The following is an 8,950-nucleotide window of genomic DNA, read 5'->3' on the forward strand; positions in this document are numbered from 1 at the left end:
AATCAGAAAGCAGGTCTAATTAAGCAAGTTTATCTATATTTATAAAGCTCTCTCTGGCACCAATCGTACACGTGTGTTTCCATCTGTCATTGTGATCGTGAATTTGGTTGACACTTTTATTACAGAGACAGGGCAAATAGCGATATTAAAATATGTCTTCTAATTAATTTCCTTTCAATGTGCACAAATTCGTGCACTGGGCCACTAGTAGTGACATAAAATCCTCCTCCACTCCTCAACATGACTCCAACAGAAAATGTAGCCAAACAATGGGATAATAAATAGTTGGGCAAATACTGATGAGAGCTCTCATTTATTGAAGGTATATTCTGTCCCAGGTCTCAATCCTGGATCTTGTGGAGTCATCACTCCCACCCCATGGTTGCACAGTGTTAGGAGATGCTGCTGCACTTGAGGCCTGAAACCTAGGATAGCCAATGTCTCTGGCAGAGGGATGAACTGGAGACAGTGGAGCCCAGTGGTTAAGGCTGGAGGCACAGGGCCCTGGGGATGAATCTTAGTTCTTCTTCTTCTTAAGTGTGATCTCAGGTAGGTAAGCTCAATTTCCTCTTCTAGAAAGTGAGGGTATGAGGGGAGGTGTATGGAATCCACAGTCACACTCATGGTACCTGACATAGAGTGAGTGTCTAACTGGCTGTCGCCGTGATTACGAGGATGAGTGTTCAGGGGGAGCTGCCCTGGGTCGGTCATAGGAAGCTTCCATATCCAAGATGGTGAGTCACCTTTCCTTCCTGCTATAATTTGAGGCAGGTTGGAATCTCTCGGGAGGTGAGCTGTGCCTTGGGCATGCCCCTCACCTTTGGTGGCTCACAGGTCCCCTGACATGTGACATCACAGTCAGAATGAAGTAATGGAGCACAAATGTTGGGATGAAAGGAAATGGTTCTCGGCTTGTGTCTTCCTCCCAACCTCAAATGCTTGGACCCAGCATTTAGCTGGGTTCCTTCTGAAGCAGTGGGGCCCTCAGGGGTGGTCACTGCTGTGTAACCTCAGTTAGGTAGATGGTATGGAAGTTAAGATTAGGTTCATGCTTTCAGTAGTCTGTAGGACTCATCCAATAGTTTAACAAATCTTTATTGTACACCTACATGTGCCAGACAGACCAGCTCCCTGACTTCCTAATGTTGACAGTCTAGTGGGGGAAGTTAGACAATAAACATAACACATAAGTAAATATTAAAGTCAGTTGGGAGGTAATGATTGCATGTGAAAATACTGGGCAGGATAAGCTCAGGGCAGTGGTCGGCAACCTGTGGCCTGCAGGTCAAGTCCAGGCCATCATTTGTTTCTGTAAAGTTCCCTAGCTAAGAATGGTTTTTACATTTTTTAATGTTTGGGAAGTCAAGAGAAAAAGAGTTCATGACACACAAAATGTACATGAAATTCACATGTCAGTGTCCATAAATAAAGTTTTATTGGAAAACAGCCAAGCTTATTGGGTTACATATTGTCTGTGGCTGGTTTTGTGTTATAACCACAGAGTTCAGTGGCTGTGGCAGAGACCAGATATAACTCACAAAGTCTAAACTATTTAATATCTTGCCCTTCATAGAAAAAGTTTGCAGACCTCTCTCTGGCTTGGGGGACTGTGAATGGTATGTGGAGGTGGATTGCAGTTTTATGTTAGAACTTCAAGAATAACCTTACTGAGAAAGTGATGTTTGGGTAAAGCCTGAAGGAGGGAGGGAGAGAGCTATGTATGCATCAGGGGAAGAATATTCCAGGTAGAGGGAACAGCCAGTGCAAGGCCCTGAGGTAGTATGTGTCCACTCTGTTCAAGAAACAGTGCAGAAGCCTCTGTGCCTGGAGCAGAGTGAGCAGGGGGTGAGTAGTGGGAGATAAGGACAGACGGTGACAGGGACAGATCATGTGGGGTGGGCCGTGGGGAGGACTTAGGCTTTACCCTGAGTAAGATGGAGCCACAGAGGGCTCAGGGCAGGGGAGGGCCATGATCTGACTCCGGTGTTAGCAAGCCTCACTGGTTGCATGTGGGGAACAGACTGTGGGGGCAAGACTAGATCAGGGTGACTGGGAAGGGGCTGCTGAAATTGGCCAGAGGGAGATGATGAGTAGAGGCTGGGGCAAGGAGGGTAATGGGCAGATTCTAGGTAGATTTGAAGGTGGAGCTGACAGTAATCCAAACTGGGGAAAAGTCCTTCCTAAAAGTGCTCACATTCTAGGCTTTCAAATGAGACACACCAGCTGATTGGCTACATTCCAGCTGTGTAATCTTAGGTAAGTCGCTCAATTTCCTCCTCTATAAAATGGGGTAAACAACTGGGGTGTAATATCAGTGGGATCATTCATGCACAGCACTTAGTATGTGACCTGGCACACGGGGAGTGCTCCCCACAAGGCTGCAGTGATAATGAGGATCATTCTCCAGGTTGATCCAGGTCACTGTCCCTGAGGTGTATGTCCCTTTTGGAAGGGAGCTGTCCCTCCCTAACTTATCTCATCTGGCTCCCACACTCCTCCTCTGCTCCTTGCCAAGTCAAGGGTCTGGTGGTGGCACAATGAGGTGCTAAGCCTTGCTGAGCCTCAGTTCCCTCATCTGTAAAATGGGCTTTGTAAAATCTGCAGTACAGATAGTCAGGGTCATTAGATGAACCATTTCACATCCAGAGCTCCTGGTGAACACCAAGTTCTCAGGAATCAGTAGCTGCTCTGTTTTCACCATGACCATCAACAACAACAGCTACATGGATCTCCTTAAACATTTCCCCAACATTTTATGAAAATTTTCAAACACACAGGAAAACTGAAAGATTTTACAAGGAGCACACACATATACGTACCTCCTGGATCCTACCATTAATATTTTACTACTTCTGCTTTCTCCACCCATCTGTTCATTCCTCTATTTACCCATCAGTCCATTTTATTTTTTATGATGAATTTCATCCTGAAATATTTTTATTAAGATTTTGAAGACTCAGTTTACACTAAGCACTGTTTTTAGCACTGTTCTTAGTTCTTTACATTCTTTTATTCATCTAATTCTCATAGTGGCTCTCTGAAACATATCAAGTATGCAGTGTGGTATTTTACCCCCATTTTGTAGATGAGGAAATTGAGGCACAGAGAAGCAAAGGACTTATAACTACTAAAGATTGGAGTTGGGTTTGAACTTGGGCCATCTGGCTCCAAAGCCTTGACTTTTGTCCCTAATGCTATTTTCTTCTCAGAATGGGTGAAGTATGCCCACAATGGATTATCATGCAGCCAGTATAGGAGAATGTTTATGAGTCCAGTAAAAAATAACACTGGGTTATGGTATGATCATGATTCAACCCAGATCCTATGTCTAAGAAAAAAAGCACAATGCTCCAAGGATGGGCACTCACTGTTACTAGAGGTAGCTTAGGGGTAAATGGACACTGAATGATTAAATGAAATCCTTTGTTAATAATGGTAGCTACTACTAATTGAGCTCTCTTTTTGGGCCACACCCTGTTTTACAGGTTTTACATGCTGTATCTTTCCAAGCACTTGTGAGGTAGGCACTGCTATACCCATTTTAGGTATTAAGACACTGAGGCTAAGTGAAGTGCAGGGCCCACCCCAGGTTCCCCAACCAAGAAGTGGCAAAGCCAGCATTTTAATCCAGGCTTGTCAGTTCCCTGAACCATTAATCTCTTTGACTTTTCCTACTTTCTTATTTTTCAGTAATAAGAAAAAATTACTTTCATCATGAAAAAATACTTTTTAAAAAGAAATTTCCTTAAGAAAGTAGATTCATTTACCTTTATTTTATTAGCCATGTATGTTCCTTTGATGAAATTTAAAGCCCTACCTCACACCATACACAATTCCAGATAGATTGCCAATTTAAATGTAATGCAAAATGATAATGCTTTTGGAAAATAACATAAGAGAATATCAGCATATTTTGGAGGTATGGATATATTTCTTATGCCCTGGCCTGTGTGGCTCAGTTGGTTGGGTGTTGTTGGTTGGGTGTTCCGCATAGAAAGGTTGCCAGTTTCATTCCTGGTCAGGGCAGATGCCTGGGTTGTGGGCTCCATCCCCAGTAGGGGGCATGCAGGAGGCAGCCAATGGATGTCTTGCTCTCATTGATGTTTCTCTTTCTCCCTCTCCTTCTCTCTTTAAAAATCAATTTTTAAAAATCTATTAATATTTCTTAAATATTATGTAAAAGTAACTATCCTTTAGGAAAAATTTGAAAAATTGGACTATGATAAAGTTAAGACCTCCTCTGCATTAAAAAATGCCATTAGGCCCAGCTGGTGTGACTCAGGGGTTGAGCGTCGACCTATGAACCAGGAGGTCACAGTTCGATTCCCAGTCAGGGCACAAGCCTGGGTTGTGAGCTCGATCCCCGTAGGGGCCATGCAAGAGGCAGCCTATCAATGATTCTCTCTCATCACTGACTTTTAAAAAATCTTTATTGTTGAGAGTATTACAGATGTTTCCCTGCCCCCCCCACCCCCCATTATACCTTACCACATAGTTTCCAACCCACACCAGGCCTTCATCACCCTACTGTCTACGTCCATAGGTAAGATCTTTGGTTAATCTCTTCCCATTCCCCACCCCCACCCCCCACCCCCAATCCCCATTCCCCTTAGAGATTCATCAGTCTGTTCCATGCCTCTGATTCTATTTTATTCACCATTTTGTTCATTAGATTTCTTGTTTGTTTATTTTGATTTTTAGATTCAATGTTGATAGATATGTATTTGTTGCCATTTTGTTGTTCATATTTTTTATCTCTCCTTCTTCCTATTCTTCTTCTTCCTCTTCTTAAAGAATAACCTTTAACATTTCATGTAATATTGGCTTGGTGGTGGTGAACTCCTTTAGCTTTTTCTTGTTTGTGAAGCTCTTTAGCTGACCCTCAATTCTAAAAGAGAGCTTTGCTGGGTAGAGTAATCTTGGTTGTAGGTCCTTGATATTTGTCACTTGGAATATTTCTTGCCACTCCCTTCTGGCCTGCAAAGTTTCTGTTGACAGTCGTATGGGTGCTCCCTTGTAGGTAACTAACTGCTTTTCAAATTCTTTGTTTTTAGCCCTTGGCATTTTAATTATGATGTGTCTTGTTGTGGGCCTCTCTGGGTTCCTCTTCTTTGGGACTCTCTGTGCTTCCTGGACATGTAAATCTATTTCTTTCACCAGATAGGGGAAGTTTTCTGTCATTGTTTCTTCAAATAGGTTTTCAATATCTTGCGTTCTCTCTTCTCCTTCTGGTATCCCCATAATGTGAATGTTGATATGCCTGAAGTTGTCCCAGAGGTTCCTTACACTATCTTCATATCTTTGGATTCTTTTTTCTTTTTACTCTCCTAATTGGCTGTTTTTCACTTCCTCATATTCCACATAGTTGATTCGATTATCGGGCTCCTCTACTGTTGAATCCCTATAAATTATTCTTTTTAAAATATATATATAGATTTTATTGATTTGTTACAGAGAGGAAGGAAGAGGGATAGAGAGTTAGAAACATCAATGGGAGAGAAACATCGACCAGCTGCCTCTTGCACACCTCCTACTGGGGATATGCCCGCAACCAAGGTACATGCCCTTGAATGGAATCGAACCTGGACCCTTCAGTCCGCAGGCCGACGCTCTATCCAATGAGCCAAACCGGTCAGAGCCCTATAAATTATTCTTATTTCAGTTACTGTATGCTTAATTTCTGACTGGTCCTTTCTCATGTCTTTGACATTCTCACTAAGATCCTTGAAAGTCTCATGAGGATCCTTGAGTAACCTTATAACCATGGTTTTGAACTCTGTATCCATTCGTTTCAAATGAATGGCCTGAGCAAGGACAGGCCATTCATATGAAAAATCAGCTGCAAATAGGTTGGGTGGGGCTGTGAATTGGATGGAGTGGGGTCTCAGAGAATCACTAAGGTGCTTGCTTCCATTTTTTTTTTTTTCATAAGTGACATGTTTCTTTGTCTCCCCATTTTGGCTGCTTCCTTGTGTTTGTTTCTATGTATTAGGTAGAGCTGCTATGTCTCCTGGAATTGGTAGAGTGGACTTGTATGGTAGGTGTCCTTTAGGGCCCAGTGGCTCAGCTTCCCCAGTCTTCTGAGCTGGGCACTCTAGGTGCATCCCTATGTGGACTGTGTGCACAGTCTTGTAGTTGAGCCTTGATTGCTATTGGCATCGTGTGGAGGAATTGACCTCCAGGTCAATTGGCTGTGAGGACCAGCTGTGGCTACAGTGGAAGAGCTGCTGTGCAGGAGACACCCCTGTGAAGCAGGACTTGCTCCAGTGGGGCTTTGGTGCTCATTGAGTCTGCCCCTTCAGTGTGTCACTTGTGGATGTGTAGAGTTGTAATCTGCTATGGTCTGAAGCTGTCCACCAGGTGAACTGGCTCTAGGGCCTCCAGGGAGGTGCAAAGTCAGCCACTGCCTGGGGCCTCCCACAGGAGCTATTTGTATTGTGCTTGGAGGAGCCCAGGCGAGGCCCAGCTGTGAAGCAAGGCAGGCTCATGCTAGTGCCAGGTCTTGGGCCTTTTATTGATAGGTTTCGGGCTCCCTGACTCAGCTGCAGCTTGTTTTAGAGATTTTAGCAAAGTCTGAAGCCTGAGCAAGGACAGGCCATTCATATGAAAAATCAGCTGCATATAGGTTGGGTGGGGCTGTGAAATGGATGGAGTGAGGTCTCAGAGAATCACTAGGGTGGAGCAAACATCTATGGCTGCCAGTCAGCCCTTAGACCAGGGAGGTCTCAGCACAGGAACAATGCCCCCTGTGAGCACCTCCGTCTGGAAGAAAGCCACCCCAAGTTCCTGCCCCAATGCTTGACAATCCAGTTCCTCCTCGTATGTGTCTGAGTCCCTTAGTACCTCGCCCTGGCACTGGAGCTCAGAGGAAGTGGGACCTTGTAAGTTCAGTTCATGCACCAGCCCTTTAAAAGAAACCCCTGCCTCTCCAGCAGCCTCCATGTCACTGAGCCCCAATCCCTGCTAGTTTATACAGCCTGAAGTTATAGGGACTTCTTTTCCCAGCTCTGGAACCCTGGGCTGGGGATCTGGTGTGGAGCTGGGACCCCTTGTTCCTCATGGGCAGCCACCACAGAAACAATTTCCCTCCCTATTGAAAAAATGGCACATGTGGGTGTTGGTCCAGCCCATTCCAAACTTCTGCCCCTCCTACCAGTCTCAGTGTGCTTTTTCCTTTACTTCTCTAGTTGTAGGACTTCCACTCAGCCAGCTTTCAGGTGGTTCTGAATGATGGTTGTTCTGTATTTTAGTTGTAATTTTGATGTGATTGTGGGAGGCGTGAGTACAGGCGTTTACCTGTACCACCATCTTGGTTCTTTTACCACATCATTGATTTTTCTATCTCTCTCTCCCTCTCCCGTCCTCTCTGAAATCAACAAAAATATATTTTTTAATTAAAAAAAATTTTTGTAGTCCTCACCCGAGGATAATTTTCCATTGATTTTTAGAAAGAGTAGAAGAAAGAGGGAAAGTCAGAAAGAACTATCATGAGAGAAAAACACATTGATTGCTTGCCTCCTGCATGAGCCTGGACCAGGGTACATGCCTTTGACCAGAATTGAACCCAGGACCCTTTAGTCTGTAGGTCAACTCTCTATCCACTGAGCCAAATCAGTTGTCTCCTGCATGAGCCTGGACCAGGGCCCAGGCTGGGGAAGAGTCTGCAACTAAGGTACATACCCTTGACCGGAATCGAACCCAGGACCCTTCAGTCCACAGGCCGATGCTCTATCCACTGATCAAACCAGCTAGGGAAAAAATATATTTTAAAAAATGCCATTGAGAGAGTGAAAAGGCAAGCCATAGAGTAGGTGTGTATAGTATGTACAACTAACAAATGGCTGGTGTCCAGAATATATAAAGAACAAGTACATTTAAAAAATGGACAACCCAATAGAAAATTGGGAAAGACACTTGAACAAGCGCATCTTGAAAAAGGATGTCCAAAAGGCCATGAAAAGTGTTCAATTCTATTACTCATCAGGAAAATGAAAATTAAAACTACAATGAGCTACATCCAACAAAATGGTTTAAATTAAAACATCTAACATGGCCAAGAGTTGGCAAGGATGTGGAGCAATGGAAATGCCTTTGAGGGAGAAGAAATTATTACAACTGCTTTGGAAAGCTTTTGGTTGTATCTACTAAATATAAACACACACACACACACACACACACACACACACACACACACACACACGTATTCTATGACCCAGCCAGTCTTGATTTCATACCCAAGAGAAATGTATATATATATTCACATTATGTTGTGAATGTACTAGAACAAAATATGTACTAGAATGTTAAGAGCAAAAAGCCAACAAATGGAAACAATTCAAATTTTCATCAAGTTTCTGGCAGATGACAGAAATTGCAGTGTACTCCACAAGAGACTACTACTCAGCAAAGAGAAGGAATGAATTGCATTTCCATACTCAACCCAGATGAATTTCACAATCATAATGTTGAGTGAAAAAAGCCAAGCACAAGAGTCCATACTGTATAATTCTGTTTACATCGTGTGGAAAGTAAGAAAAGGAAGCCCCTGTATGCAGGAAGGCACACTTTTACCTAAGTCAGTAAAATGGGCACCTTCATAGGGAGAGAGAAAGTAGTGCCTGGCAGGAGGCAGAAAGGGCCCATGGAAATCTGGTAAGATTTGCTTCTTCATCTGGGTGCTGGTGACACAAGTGTGTTCCCTTTGTCAAAATTCATTAAGTGGAACATGTATGTTTCAGATACATTTCTGTATGTGTGTCATGTCACAATAAAAAAGATTCAAATTATGTAAAAATGACTTACTAGCCAGTTTGGCTCAGGGGATAGAGCATCGGCCTGCAGACTGAAGGGTTTGGGTTTGATTCCAGTCAAGGGCGCATGCCCAGGTTGTGAGCTCAATCTCCAGTAGGGGGGCATGCAAGAGGCAGCCAATCAGTGATTCTCTCTCATC

Source organism: Plecotus auritus, assembly GCF_963455305.1.
Source record: "Plecotus auritus genome assembly, chromosome: 10".
In the NCBI taxonomy this organism is placed as follows: Eukaryota; Metazoa; Chordata; class Mammalia; order Chiroptera; family Vespertilionidae; genus Plecotus; species Plecotus auritus.